Genomic DNA, 16,006 nt, shown 5'->3' with positions numbered 1-16,006 from the left:
CTGAGAGCCAGCCCCCGTGCACGTGGAGAGGGCGTGAAGCCTGCAACTCCACCTCCTCTCCAGTTCGGAAGTGGCTTTTCCCCGATAAGTACGTATGCTGCTCAGGGGTGTAGCTTTTTTCTAAAGACCCGACTTCAGAGTTCCTCCAATTTCTAAGCCAACTGCAACTGTCAAGAAGATTATCAGTAATTTATGAAAAAATATCTATAAAACACAAACACCTCACATTAATAATACTAATCTGGCATTGGGCTTGGTAATAGGAGTATTGCAAGCTTTCTCATGCAGCTGGTGTGTAGAACTTCCAGCCCTTTGGGCCAGTCTTGGCCTACCAGGGGAATCCAAATTACCTGTGATGCTATTTTCCAAAAATCACACCCACCCATCAACAGACATCCCTCCTAACTGGCCATACTGGCTGGGACTGGTGGAAGTAGGATCCAACAAAATCTGTAGAGAAACACATTGGCTACTCCTGGTGTAAACAGTACTGAGTTGAAGGACCACTTATCTGATTAAGTCTAAGGAGCTTCCTATACTGCCCCTTTCTGCTCTATGGTTCCCTTCTTGAGATGGATGCAACCATATGCGGTAGGGAAGGGCCAAAGCTCAGTGTCTGAGCATCTGTGCTGCAGGCCCAGTGTCCCAGATTCAACCCCCAACTTCTCCACATAGGACTGGGAGAGCATCCCTGTCTGAAATCCTGGCTAGCCACTGCCAGTCATTTAGACAATACTGAATTTGGTGGACCAATGGTCTAACTCAGTATAAGGTAGTTTCCCATGTTTCTCTGTTTCTTGTTGTTTCTCCCCATCAGTTGCTCTAAGGTGGTGTCGACATGGTGACTAATAATCACTGATGAGACATCATTCATGAATTGGTCTAAGCCGCCTTTGAAAGGCACTTAACTCCTTTACTCATTCTCTTTGGCTTACCACAAAACTTTGACATCTGACACAGTTTCATCTTCTTTTCCAAACTGGTGCTTTTCCAATGGAGTGGATGTTTGGGAATTCTCTTGCGCCACGATAACATTAATGGTGTGTGTGTGGCATATTATTTTCATGAGTCCAAACCCACAGGAGAGAAGTTCATCAGAAGAATATGTAACTGGGAAAACTTTGCAAAGCCCATGGAGAGAAAGCAAGCCAGTAACAGCTTTGGCTGCCAAGCCTGATGGCAGGGTGTGAGTAATCTGAAACGAAAAGCTATAGGATTTGAAACATTGCTTGAAATGTATGAGACATGTTGCAAGCTCAACATGTCTCTCTCATCTAGATGCAGGCAGAGAGAGAGGGAGAGGGAGGGAGATGAACGCAGTGTTTGGAAGAAAGCAGAACCAGCCCTGTAAGATTTGCTGAAAAACACACAAGGAAAACTATTAGAACCACATTATTCACTGGATTTTTAATGGATCATTTGACACCCCTGATGTTCTCTTTTCGCAGACAGTTTTGGTATGAGAGTAAGAGTGAGAGAATGTTATAAAGTTCCAGTCCTGTGCTCCTCAGACATTGGCTTAACTGCTGTGATCTCACAGAGCATTCTAAAAGGCAATGGTTGATCTCATAAGTGGCCTAATAAGAGGAGAGGCTGCTAGTTGCTGTGGGGGAAGGCAGGGAATTAGGGATGCATCAGCCTTGAGAAGTCCAGACTAGGGATGCTTCTATCATCTGCACATTGAATGAAACTCAATGCTGGAAGATTCAGGACAGATAAAAGAAAGTAGCATGGTTAAACTTTGGTACTTACGCTTGGGACTACAACTCCCATCATCCCTAGCTAACAGGACAAGTGGTCAGGGATGATGGGAATTGTAGTCCCAAAACATCTGGAGGTCCGATTTTGGGGATGCCTGAGCTAGAGTAACGTTGCCATGCACCTGGAATTCCCTGGACATAGCCAGAATACAGTGGTCTGAAACAGCTAGAGCTCAGGAAGCTATTGCTGCTCAAGCAGGACTGAAATGGGGCGTCATGGAGTATGAGCCATGGAGCCCTCAGGGAACGAACCAAACAACCCCACAGATCAAGAACCAGGCAGGGCCCCCTGAATCCAATTCTGATGATTCACATGTAAAGCCCTCTGGGTTGTTACCTGGTGAAGAACCCCTGGAACTGTCCGAGAAGGAGATGAAGGCACCCACTCCCAGTTGTCAAGAGTACCACCACCAAAATCTTCAGATACGGGCTGAAGAGCAATAACATAGTATGCATCTATGGACCATGAGTGGTTGGTCTATGCATGTGTAAGCAATCCATGATACTCCTCCACTGCCAGGAGCTGTGTTTAGCCTCCCACTTGAGCCTTCCAGTTGCTGGAAACAACACCGGTCTCTGGCTCCTTGGAGCAGCTTCTAGGTCCTTCTCCTGGCTGAAATTGACATGTTGGCTGTTTCTTGATGAACTGTGTTCATCTGCAAACCTACCTTGTTGATGTTTACTTTGGTTAAGGCACATATCTTCTGTAGCTGGGTTCTTAGCCCCTGAAAGCATCCCTTGGAGCAGGACATGAAACAAGAAGCCCTCTTACACAGCTGCCAGGAGGATCCATTGTCCAGCCTGGATGGGTGGAGTTAGTCCAGGTCTTTGAGAAACTGAAGACTCATCATGCAGGATGATCAGCTGTCCGCAGATCCCCAGTAGCTCCTGACAGAACCAGCAGGACAAAAAAGGAACAGGACGAGGAAATTCTTCTTATCTTGACTAGAGAGTCCGTGGAACCGAAGGTGCTTCTTATGCGGCTGTTCTGAATGAAATGTCTTAATTTCTGAGCACATCAGAAAAGCACAGTATAAATTGAAAGCATTTCCTTAACTCCAGCAAGAGCAGCTTGACAGTTGCTTCCATAAACATCCCATGAACATTGTCAAATTTATGTCTGATACGGCCAATTATCTACCTTTCCGTGACAGAGGTTCGAGTCAGAGGAAAGGCAAGCAGAAAAACTCATTTGAGGCTCTTGCAGCACCAACCTGCTCCACATTTAGCTTATTTTAATGATCTCCCCCTATTTACCTTGCTGTTTATTATTTCATATGATTTTCTTCCCCTTTCCATTCCTCGGAGAGTATTATTAAATATAATGAATTCACTTAGTTATGGGCACCATGTCCAGGCTTAGCCTTAAAAGCTGCAGCTTCCCTTTGATCTACAATGTACCAAAATGTGTGATTATGCTATAAAAAGATAATGGTGGGAACATCAAAGGAACGTTGGGAAGGGGGGCAAAACTCCCGCCAGATTGGCTTAGTAGCTGCTGAACAGCTTAAGAATAGTGACAGAACATGAAGACAACCTGAGTTGAGTCTTTAATGCATTTTAATAGGGGCTCTGCAAAAGTCTGTAACATTGATATCCGTGAAATATAGGATGTTCTGACTTCCCTCGGAAATCTTATTTCAAATGCAAACTGTATCTGGAAGTCGCATATAACAGCCTTAGTGCATTGGTTGGAACAAATACTTGGGTATTCCCAGAAGGATAAACTTTTGAATCATTTCCCCCACCCCACTTCCCATCACTAAGCACCTGCCATTTTATTTTCCAGAGTTAGGCACGGATTTGATTTTTGAAGACAAAAATAAGTCTCTGCTAAGAACATCAAAATCTATTTTGGCCAAAGAAGGAAGTTGCAGGGTTAATTTGGGCTTACACATGGTACCTGCAGCTAACTGCCAGATGTAATTAAATGATACTATCATGCCTTTTATATAGCAGACAAGTGCAGAGCAATCTTTGAAAGCTCTTTCAAATTATCTATTTGAATTCCATCTATTTTCCCCTCCCACAAACTTGAATATAAAAAGCCATGTGTTGTGCAAATGTAATTGTTTGAGTTAGAGGCAAAGAATGAGAAGTCTCCCCATTTGAGTCCTTGTTTCTTCCATGTTCCGTCCAGTATCCCACTTCTGTGCTGTTGTGCTCAGGTGGGTTTCCCATAGTTATCTTGTTGCGAGCTTCCCATAGTCATCTCTTTGCAGACTTCCCATCAGAAGTGGATTTAGGGGAGCACAACTGGTTTGGTCACACTGGGCAGGGAGTCTCTGGGGTGCCACAAGGGGCTCCACAACTATTATGTAGAATGGACACTGTATGTAGGGAGGGCACTGAATTTTGGTGTCGCACAGGGAGCCACTGAAATTCGAGACCGCAAAGTCCACCACTGTTTCTGTTGGGGCATCTGATTGGCCATTGTGGAAACAGGATATTGGACCAGATGGGCCACTTGTCTGATCCAGCAGTGCTCCTCATATCGCCTTTCTTATACTCCTGAATCCTGGCTTGGTGAGGGGCATCAATGCCATTCTGAAAGCTCATACCAAGAACTAACTTAGTTGGTCTTTAAGGTGCTACTGGAAGGAATTTTTTTATTCTGAAGAAGTGCAGCTTTCTATCCTGGTTAGTTCCTTCTGTTTGTTTGCATTACACCTCACCATCCCATAGATGCTCATGCACACTTCTATAAATTCAGTTCCATGGATGCATGATGGGGTATCAAAGCTGTTCCATAGGTGGAAGGTGTCAGAAAGGAGACAGAAGTCAGTAACTGTGCCAGAAGGATTGCCATTGGAGCCAAACAAACTAAACACACACCAGATCCAGGAAGGTTGTTGTTACTTAGGCAAAGTCCCAGCTCCAAACAGAACAACTCTCCCAGTTGAGGAGGCTCAGTAACTGGCTTGCGTGAATAGGACTAGGAGAACACTCATTCTTCAGAAATGTGTACTAATTTCTAATTCTACTAAATCATTGCAGAGAGCAGCTGAATGCAGTGCTGAAGGCTTTTAATTTTATACCTGGTGGGAGGCTCCTTGAGATGTTTGTTTGTGTGTGTGTGCTGGTTAGCTCCAAATAGAGATAGGGAAGAAATCTGAGCTATTTTTTTTTTTTGCACTTTAATGAGAAACTACCTGTATTGCACTTCTTGAACAATATACAAACTGAAACACAATTCTCCTTTGAAATAATGCATTTGTCCGAATTTTGCAGTGCGGTTCTCAACCAATGAATTCATAGAAAAATCCATAGATTGGGGGGGGGTGCCTTAAAATGCATACATTAGTGAGAGCAATGCATTATATGAGGGGAAACAGTTGGAGAAAGGTGTACATTAGTCCACATCTGCATGCAAAACTGTGTATATTAGGAGAAATTGGCACTAAAATGCTGTTGAATTTTCATGAGGGTTTTAAAAACATAAATAAATTGCAAATTGCTGTGGAAACACGGAGTACTGAATTTAAGGCTGGGGAAAATAAAAAATGCAGAGAAACCGGCACTGACAAATTGCTCCTTCCCTAGTCCCATCAACTTCCATTGCTTGTTCTTTCAGTTGAACATGTGAAAGGGGCTTGGTGTGTACAATTGACAGCAAGCAGATGCCTGCTTGGTAAACATGCAAGAGGTTTTCCCTCAATAGTCTTCTTGCTGTTGTTTAGTTGTTTAGTCGTGTCCGACTCTTCGTGACCCCATGGACCAGAGCACACCAGGCACTCCTGTCTTCCACTGCCTCCCGCAGTTTGGTCAAACTCATGCTGGTAGCTTCGAGAACACTGTCCAACCATCTCATCCTCTGTCATCCCATTCTCCTTGTGCCCTCCATCTGTCCCAACACCAGGGTCTTTTCCGGGGAGTCTTCTCTTCTCATGAGGTGGCCAGAGTACTGGAGCCTCAGTTTCAGGACCTGTCCTTCCAGTGAGCACTCAAGGCTGATTTCCTTAAGAATGGATAGGTCTGATCTTCTTGCAGTCCATGGGACTGGACTGCAATGGTCTTAGGGGTATGCATTTCCAGAAGGTGCTACTGAGCTCCTGTAGCTCCAATTTGCAGGGTATACTATTACAGCCAATGCCAATCTTTCCCATCCAAAGAGATGATAGACACCCAAGCTCTGGCCTTAGAAACCCAGCAATCTTGCCGGTGAGCCACAGACACCTAGTTTCCAGGGGGAAAGTTGGGGAGATAAATCATTCCCACTCTAGCAATCCAGCTTTTTGGTTGCTGTTGATTTGAATGCTAGCTTTTCCATTTCTCCGCAACTGATTATGTTTGTATTTTTCTACCTTTTGATGGCCATATGTTTGTTTGTTTTTTTAATCTGTGCGTTTTAATTAGAAGGTTGAAATACCGTGCTGTTTCTTATTTGGATTTTAATTAAAGAGTTGAGAAGATTCTTGCTTTGCTCCATTTTTTTTAAACAAAACAAAACAAAGCACATAGATTATCATGTTAGCAATTACCTAGGATTAATCATCCATTTCTAATAGGGTGGAGGAAACCCCTTTTGGTACTGTTGACATTTTTTGATTTGTATATAATCAGTATCTGATGTACCTGGACAAATGTTGTGACAAATCCCCCATAGTGGAGTTCTCTCCCCCTTTTAAAATGGTTCTTTTTCCTCCAGAAAACCTCTTTTGGAATTCAGGACCAGCTTGTTCACAGGAATTATGAAGCCATCTCTTTCTTCCCCTCTCTCCCTCTGAATTTTGTTAACCTTTAGAACAGTTTGATTTTGCAGCATTCAAATGGATTTTTCATATTTATTCAAACTGCTCATTTTTATTTTTGCATTTATGTACCACTCACTCAATAGACAACATCCTCCGGATGGTTCCTAAATTTAAAATTGATACAGTTCATTACAAATCAAAACTTTAAAACTGTCAGTGTGGTGTAGTGGTTCAGAGCGGTGGACTTGTAATCTGGTGAACCAGGTTCGCTTCCCCGCTCGCTCCTCCACATGCAGCTGCTGGGTGACCTTGGGCTAGTCACACTTCCCTGAAGTCTCTCAGCCCCACTCACAGAGTGTTTGTTGTGGGGGAGGAAGGGAAAGGAGAATGTTAGCTGCTTTGAGACTCCTTCGGGTAGTGATAAAGCGGGATATCAAATCCAAACTCCTCTTCTTCAGTTAAAAAAACCCATTAGAACGCAAAAGTCAACGTAAAGCCAACATAAGCACATCACAAAGCAGCATTGCATCAATTTTTACTTATTTATTTTTTTAGAAAGCTTTAAAACCTGGTTTGGGGGGAACCAGGTCTTGGGGCAGAGGTATTTTTCTTCATCTGCTAGTAATACATTATAGTTCTTGGCAGATTATTCTATTCTTAGCTGGGAGATAACTGCTACGAAGCTCTTCCCCTCCACTTAGCACCTCTCATTTCAACAACCCGACTCTGAGAAGAATTGAGGTCTTTTAGAAGTGTGTGTCCACAGTGATGCGTATGAAGGGGGCAGTGAGGTGGCCGTGGTTTGGGAGCGATCACAGCCTATTAGTTAGAAGCAACAAAGTGAAGAGAACCTTTGGGGATCCATTAAACGTGATGTGTTTAAGGCATCTGTTGTCCCCAGGTGGGAAGACCTATTCCACAGGTTTGTACAGTACGGAATAATTGGACTTGGGAAATCAAAATGGCTTCTGGTGCCTGGTTGTGCTCATATTGTGCCAGGTTGTGGGAAATGTACATATCACAATGTCAACTTTTTAAAAAAGTACTAATATTATGAGTCAGGAAATGGTCTGCTAAGACATGTTCTCTGCTGTTGGTGTTAGAAATAATGACAGCAATGATGTAAGAATTACTTTTTGGGCTGACAAAGATTGTGTTCAGGGGATGTCATTTTGCTAGCCCATCTCATTCTATTCTCTCGAGACACGGGACTTTGCAACTAAGGTCTTCACTGAATAGAAATGATTGACAATTCAATCAGTGTAAAAGCAACAAGCTGACTCTGTCGGGAGCGCATGTTTAATGCACTAATATGCCTGGGATCAGATTCTTAAATAAAACATTATCTGACTTTATTTGTTTATTTATCCATTCATTCATGAATTCATTCAGGAGGGCAAGGTGAAATAGTGGGGAGTGTGAGAATATAAATTAGAAATTGCAGACATAACCTGAATGAAGACTTGTACCCAGGGCAATAATGAGATTAAATTGGTATTGACACTTAATTTTGGGAAGGCTCTTATTGGTGCACAGGTCACAATGGCTGCACAATGGTTGTTGATCTCTCACCTTCATATTCTTTTGGCAGGGAACAGAGGAAGAATTTAATATTGTTAACTAAGACAATCCGTTTGGAACATATGTCACCCATGTTGCAATATGCCCTATACATTTTTAGACACACAGCAAGCATCCAAGCATTTGACCTATATAAAGCCATATGCAGCTTATGACCTGGGTTTCAAAAAGGACCACTTGCTTCCAAACAGACCTTTTACTTGATCAAAGAAATATTAGGGTGCAGTTCAAAGCCTGCATTAAGGTGCATTCGCCAATCCATCAATGGAGAAGTATTCTCATTGCCAGGATGGCACTTAACCCTAGTGAATTGACCATGGACAGCTCTCTCAGTGTAGATGTCATTCCAGCCTTGTGCCATCAGAGAGCTTTAGGTCTGTCTCTCTTATCACTTTTGATATGTTGGAGGGTGAATGCTTTGCTTGTGAGTATACATGCTCCCAGATAGCACTGCTTAATAGACTGGGGTATATTACATTTTAATACTTTTCTCGTAATAATCTCTTCAGTGTTTTAACATCAGCCTCTTAAAGAACACACTTGTGTGAGGCATGAAAGCAGGAAACTTATCTCATTCTACAATAATCGTCTCCCCCCCCTTTTACATTAAAGGACAATACGTTTCAAATTTCTTTAATGGTGGGCACTTTGGTTTATTTCAGAGTCTTTCAACTCTGACAAATTCATACATAAACGGCAGAGAGGGAGAGAGCATGATTTCTCTTGTTCCCCACAAAGCACGAATCAAATGATGTTTACATCTCCTTGGTTCTGGATCTTACAGACCAGTCAGTAGACATCGAGTAATTAGTGCATGTATTTCCTCATTAAAATATCATTAGTGAAGGTTTTCTTCTTTCAAGATGTTCCAAATGAAGGTTTATTGCATTGTGTTGATATCATTATGGTTTACCAGTAGCCAGATGTTGTAAGAGTTTAATGGTGGGGCATGGTTGCCTATGTGCTTCGAATCACCAGTGTTGTGTGGAGGAGGCTGTAATAAAAGTCCTTTTTTTATATGGTCAGATAAAGCACCTATGAAGAAGTGTCCACATGACCTGGCAGATAGAAGTTTGGGGTCTGATCTGGCTCATAAGAAACAAACCACTTTGAGAAACAATCAATTCCTCTTCCCAGGGAACGCTCCTTAACAAACTACAAGTCCCAGGATGCTTTGGAGAAAGACATGTCATTTAAAGTGATATAATAGTACAGTGGTACCTTGGGTTAAGTACTTAATTCGTTCTGGAGGTCTGTTCTTAACCTGAAACTGTTCTTAACCTGAAGCACCACTTTAGCTAATGGGGTCTCCTGCTGCCGCCGTGCCGCCGGAGCCCGATTTCTGTTCTTATCCTGAAGCAAAGTCCTTAACCTGAAGCACTATATCTGGGTTAGCAGAGTGTGTAACCTGAAGCGTATGTAACCTGAAGCGTATGTAACCTGAGGTACCGCTGTAGTTTAAATGTTTTGTTCAGGTGTGGGCTGAGTCAGTAACATCTACACTACAACCCAATGATGTCTATACTGAGAAACGAGGTGGGAGCTCTCCAGGGTACTTGGCAAATCTAGGGGTTTCGTCGGACTCATGTTTTGAAGCAGACTTGTTGAATCCACACCAACTGGACCTATTTTAATTAGGAGATCAGAAATAAAGAGGCAAGACACAAGATATGGAGTATAACTAGTGCTACTTTATTAACTGCAGCTTAAGAGCATTCAAAATTAAGAACCTAAAAACTACATGGGGCGACTGAGACCGTGGCTGGATCTCCACCAACCTGTTTAAGGTTACAAAAACAATACTAGACTTGGCGTTCTAAAATGTCACAGGGCATGCCTGTAAAATGAAGAGTTTCTTACCTCTGTTTCTTTTTCGTGAAAATGCTGTTTCACTACTGCCAGTTGCTGGTTGCTCTGCAGCGCCCTCCGGTGTCACATTTTAATAATGAGCACTCACACTTTATATGTGGGTGCCCTTTGCAGGATCGCGTGAGGGGCTACAGTTCCCAGGGAGCTTACTAGAAATAGGGGGCTGGCTTGCTTTCTCAGTGTTATTATTTGGAGGTTCACACCCAGCCTCAGTGGTCATGATTCATTGCTGGGAGGTGGGGCCAGCCCCAGTATAAATAGTGGGTGGAGCCGACAACAGCCAGGCACTCGGCTCTGGAGATTCACCCTCCCTACCCTCCCTTTTTTAATGTTTTTTTTGTTTGCAGGTTAACTTTATCTTCCTGTTTAGCGATGGCTGCTATGGTCTTTGACTGGTTGCTGTTGATGGACCAGGAAGAAGTTTTCCTGCATTGGCAGGTTTTGTCTTCCCTATTTTGTCACAATCTTGGTGGTTATGGCCTTGGGTGGAATCCTTTAGTTTTTTCTTCCCTATTGGGGGTGGGGTGTGAAGTGGTGATTCACCCCCCTGCAGTGGCGATTCCAGGGTCCCCTCTTAAAGGGGTTATATATATATATATATGGGTGTCACTGGCAATACACTGAAAGGTTGTCAGTGAACTACCCTGCTTGTGGGGATATGGGGTGGGCTGCCTGCATTCACATACATCTCACAGAGCACCCCATACCCCATTTACCCTGTTGTGCCCCAGTTCCCCCAGCTGGGGGACTGGGGGGGATACAGACCCAAGGCCTAAGCCAAGATCTTCCTACATTCGGAAGTTTAAACAAAGTTGTGGCTTAATTTTAATTCCATAACACGTGTCAGAGTCTTTATTCCTTTCTTGTGATCCCTGGGGGCTGGGGCTGTCGCGCCTGGTCACACAATGCATTATGAATGTTAAAAGCTGGATGTCATGTGTCCATATGGTTATCAAAACCATTCCTCAATCCTTCCTTCACATTATAAGCAGTGAATGTAGATTTGCCCCATGTGCGGGGAAATATGCCAATGTTCTCTCTCAGGATCCTAAGCCTTCAGGGAGTCAAGCTGGCATTAGGCCCAGCTCTTCCTCCCACCCTATACCATTTACCCTTAAGGTTCTGTTCAACTATGGAGACACAGTAATATATCAGCTTCTCTATTGCTGGGACGTGGACAACCTCTGACTTGAAGGCAAAATCTTGCTAGGCCTTCCTATTTGGCCCAAGAGGCCACTTTGAGGAATCCACCTACACTCCCCCTTCACTTAATGTCATTCATGATGCCTGGTGTGGGGTGTATAAGGTCAGGGCTTCAAAGGCATCAGCAGGAGCTTAAAATTGGCTTCTAGTTGTGCCTTTGCATGAGCAAGGTGCTTTCCTACTCATCCATCAGCTGATGGGTGATGGGAGCACACCTTGCTCAAGGAGGGGGAAGTAGTTTCCAAATCACTGTAAAACCATTTCTCCCTCACAGTGCTGCTCTTTGAAGCAGCCCTGTGCTGCTCCTTAAACCACTAATTGGCCGAGGTTTAAAGGAACAGCTTCCTAATGGCTTCCAAAGGAGCAGCTTCCTAATGACTTCCAAACGGTCCTGTGCTGTGCTTTGAAGTCCTGACAAGTGGGCAACTGTCAGGGACTGGGCAAAGGAGGAATAGTGGAGGACACCTCCCCATCCAGACCCTTCCAGGGGGGAGGAAGAGGAAGACAGTATAGATTTACTACAGGGGTTTGAGGGAGGTAACAGCTCAGAGGCAGATGAGGTGGAAATCTGGGAAATCCTGGGAGAGCCAGAGCAATGCCTTGCTGACACATTGTCCTTCGAAAGCATTCCAGACCCTCCATCTCCCAGAACCCTGTGAGCCTTAAAAGTAGGAGAGCAAAGAGGCCAAAGACAGAGGAGCACCCATAGAGGAGGTGATGAGAATGACAAATAAGGAAGTGGGAGAGATGGGGAGATGCAGATTCACTTTGGTCAACACCATTATCCAAGAGGCTTGGTTCTATGGCCTCTTTCTCTGTAAAGACTGGAATAAAAAAGGAATGTAAGAAACTTTTCTCTGTCTTTATACTTTCCCGTGCAACCAGCTGGAAGCCGCTGAAGGCACCACATCACCAGACATCAGTCTGGTGCACTGCATACCTGTCAAATGTGGCCCACCTGAGGTGGGGAGATGATGATATAGCCCACCTGCCGGAAATCGATTCCACACCCCAGCTCTATTGAAACAGCTCTGTATAATTTGGGACTCTGAAATCTAGAAGAGGCCAATGTAGGAAGCCGGTACCTGCCTTAATCAACTATGTGTACATAATTATCCCACCCATGATACAAGTTCTGTTGCAAACTGCTTCCACATAACAACCGGAAAGGTTGAGGTTGGCCTTTACTTGGTCCCAGGGCCCTGCTTTTGCTTCTCGAAGCCTTATAATATTATTGAACATGAAGTCAAATGTCTTAACCTACTGGATCACTGCATAACAAGATGTTTTAATTAAACGGAATGGCTGAAACATAAGAAAGTAGATTGGAAATCATCATTTTGAGTTTGTTTTGTATACAGGAGCGTCTGTTGGTTTAAGCCAGTGGATATTTTCTTGGTCGACCCTGTAATCCTAAAGTGGTGTGTAGATGCCCAGGAGTAAATCAATACTCTGCTCAGCCCTGCCGTCTTACATGAAGCACAGACTGTAAAATAGACACAAAAGACGCATGATACTCTCCAAGGCCCCCAGCAGCTATAATATCCATCTTTGGCAGTTCACTTGACATTTACTCGCCCTATTTCCCAGTCCCTTTTCTTTCCCCTCCTCCTCTTTCCCGCTCTCTAACAGCTAGGCCCTGACTCTCTGGGGCTCACCGACTGGGTGAGCAGATAACAAACCTGTCAAGAAAGGTTTAGCTGGGGAATAAATCCTGAATTCGCCAGGAAATGATGTGTACAATGGGAAAATGGAAGGGATGACATGAGCTTTCCCTTTGGAGACAGTGGCCAGGAGATGCTTAAAATGTTACAGCCTTGTGTTAAATGGGCTCCAGGACAGTTTCTTAGATCCGATCTTCGAGGGTTCAAGTGGCCTTTTACTCTTATTTACACACACACCCCGACTGCTCTTTGGAAGAGAGAAAGAAAAAAAGCACCAGGTCATGACCTCTTAGCAAAAAAGAAAAGAAAAGTATTCTTTTGAGGAATGAGAGAACACTTGAATTTCAATAGCTTTCCATAGCCAATGTTTAAAAATACCCATTTGTTCTTTTTTGGTAGCATACAACATCAGACATGTATCTGTAGATTTGTTTGTTTTATTAAAGGGAATGGTAATATACTTTAAGAAATTTAGTTTTTCATCAGCAGTTTGGGATTCATTGTATTTATCTACCTTTAGTAAGAAGGCAAGGCCTGCAGCACTGCTTCCATACTGCTGCAGTTTGTCTTCAGCCTAAAACCATGTTAATTGTATTGCAGTTTTCTATCGCATACTTGCAACACTTATGGAATTTACATTATTGTACAAATTACACGGTCATTGCGTTATTCCACCCCATCCATTTCAGTGCCAAGGAAACACACTGCAAATTAGCTGGAAACACTATCGTGTTGTTTACCAGCTGAAAGTGACAACAGAAAATGCCAATTGTAATCACTGGATAGATTTCCATTCTTGACATGGAAGAAATAAATGAATGTTGGCCATTTTGGCTCCCATTTCCATTTGATTTCTCCAACATCCCTACCAGGGTGGGAGAAATATGTCAGAGAATCACAGAATTGTAGAGTTGGAATAACAACAACAACAACAATAATATTTATACACAGCCCATCTGGCTTCCCCAGCCACTCTGGGTGGCTCCCAATCAAATATTAAAATCAATACAGCATTAAATAATAAAAACTTCCCTAAACATGGCTGCCTTCAGATGTCTTTTAAAAGTAGGATAGTTGCTTATTTCCTTGACATCTGATCAGAGGGCGTTCCACAGGGCAGGCACCACCACCGAGAAGGCCTTCTGCCTGGTTCCCTGTAACCTCACTTCTCACAATGAGGGAACCACCAGAAGGCCCTCAGTGCTGGGCTGAATGATGGGGGTGGAGACGCTCCTTCAGGTATACAGGACCAAGTCCGTTGGAAGGGACCACAAAGATAATCTAGTTCAACCTCCTGCAGTGCAGGAATCTTTCACCCAACATGGGGCTTGAACCCATGAGCCTGTGATTAAAATTCTCATGCTGTACCACCTGAGCTATTATGATTTCTTTCAGTTTTCTGCCATAAGTACAGTTGCATCAGTTTGTGGACTTTAAGATGTAATACTGATGCTTGAACAAACAATTGGGCTGTGCTGGTCTATATATGCTGATTCAGAAGTCCCATTGAGTCCAACAGGGCTTATTCCTAGTGAAGTGAGGGTAGGATTGCAGCCTCTGTGAAAGGGCAATTCTTGCAACATACAAGAACCTCATTTCTTTCAAACCGGGCATCTGCAAAAGGCAAAAACAGGGGCTGTGATTTAACATGGGCACGTCGCAGAAATAAGGGCTGCCGCCAGAGTGTGAGGCAGACTCATGTCTTACCTCATAGCACCTAGGCAAAGTTTTCTTTGAATGGATAAGGAATGAATAAAGCAAAAGTCCCTCACCCTTTAGAGGCAACATCTGTTCCTATGCCTGAGCCACCAAACATGAATGTGAGTCTTCAAAAGCTGTTGAGTACCATTTAAAAAAAGAAGAAGCAAAAGCGGGGGGGGGGACCCCACACATGTTGATATATTATCCTTGTTATTGCTCCTTCTGTTGTTTTCAACAGTTTTTGTTCGGCATGTTTTGTCTTGTATGTGTAAATGCAGAGCGCACCGTATGGCAGCCGGGCTGAACACACTTATCTGCTCACTACTTCCATTGGGCTGGAACAAAGACTCTGCTCTCTTTTACTTTGTCTCCATTCTCTTTCCTTCTTTATTACATCGCATTACATCACATCACGTTGTAGAGGGTCTACCAAAGGCGTTTTTAAACCCTAGCTCAAAAAAATTGTTTGGGTGATACCGTCCCTTGCCTGCTCCCAATGCAAAATGAGCAAGTGACCAGATTCCTGCCTGTCTGCCCAGAATTGCAGGATTTGTGTGTGGCTCTTTCATATGGTGGTGGCCAGTTGAACTGGAGGTGGCAGCTTCCCAGAACCTTCAAGCCCTAGACTGAATCCACCTGGACTGGCCATTGGATCCATCTAGACATATAAAAAGGCTTCCTGTCCTAGTTGAGCTTTCTGAAGTCAACCCAGTCTTCTTGCGCTCTGGTCTCCTCATGCATTCTTGGTTCTCCTTTGGTCCTGCCTTCTGATTGGCCACTTGAGCCTGATTAGTGATTTGTCCCCTGGTTTCTGGCTCACATTGGACTGTTGTCCAGCCGCATGCGCCATGTCTCTTTCTGTTGGAAGTGCAACAGTCAAGATCATCCCATGGGCAACTAAACGGTTAATTCTGTTAACCAATGGCAAAGGGGAGAGGGTGGAGGTGTTGCTTAGTAACCAGGGAGGTGGTATGACCCTTTGTGAGGCAGGATGTGCTCTGATTGGCTGTGTAGCTTTGAGGGAGTTAGGTCTTATGTCTCCGTGCTATGGACTAGAGCAGAACTGCTCAGAAAGGGAAAGCCTCTCTGTTTGTTTTTTCCTCAAGGAGGCAAACTGAACAAGAGCAGCGCATAAGCAAACTATTACTAGGATTTAATTTCTCTCTGGACTCCAACTGCATTACTTTGGTAACACTGTCACCCAGGACAACCATGTTTGAGCAGTGTGGGCATGTTCCACTTCTACTTTCAGATATAGTATGTATCTATATAACAGATGTCAGGAATAAAAAATGGGGAGAGTGCTGTTGAATTCGGGTCCTGCTTTTGGGTTTTCCATGGGGACTTCTGGTTGGCCACAGTGAGAACAGGATTCTTGGCTAGCTGGGACACCACCCTGATTCAGCATGCTATTTTCATGTTTGTATCCTTTCACATTCAAAGTTCTCCAATGTATTTTTAACCTTCTGTTAGAAGCCACCCAGAGTGGCTGGGGAAACCCAGTCAGATGGGCAGGGTAGAAATAAATCATCAT

At 43.7% G+C, this 16,006-nt stretch overlaps 1 protein-coding gene and 1 long non-coding RNA gene across 7 annotated transcripts in view; one reads left to right on the top strand and one right to left on the bottom strand.

Moving 5' to 3' along the window:
- AUTS2 (activator of transcription and developmental regulator AUTS2) overlaps positions 1-16,006 on the top strand; it is a 679,139-nt gene that overhangs the window by 291,638 nt on the left and 371,495 nt on the right. The gene's annotated exons all lie outside the window — the stretch shown is intronic.
- On the bottom strand, positions 12,428-15,443 carry LOC309519677. Its single transcript, XR_014213961.1, has 3 exons — positions 14,960-15,443; positions 13,286-13,345; positions 12,428-12,593 (listed from the first exon to the last, which is right to left on the bottom strand). It is a non-coding gene; the product is annotated as an uncharacterized lncRNA (long non-coding RNA).

Source organism: Podarcis vaucheri (assembly GCF_965113315.1).
Source record: "Podarcis vaucheri genome assembly, chromosome: 15".
In the NCBI taxonomy this organism is placed as follows: Eukaryota; Metazoa; Chordata; class Lepidosauria; order Squamata; family Lacertidae; genus Podarcis; species Podarcis vaucheri.
This window is presented reverse-complemented; position numbering and strand designations above follow the sequence as displayed.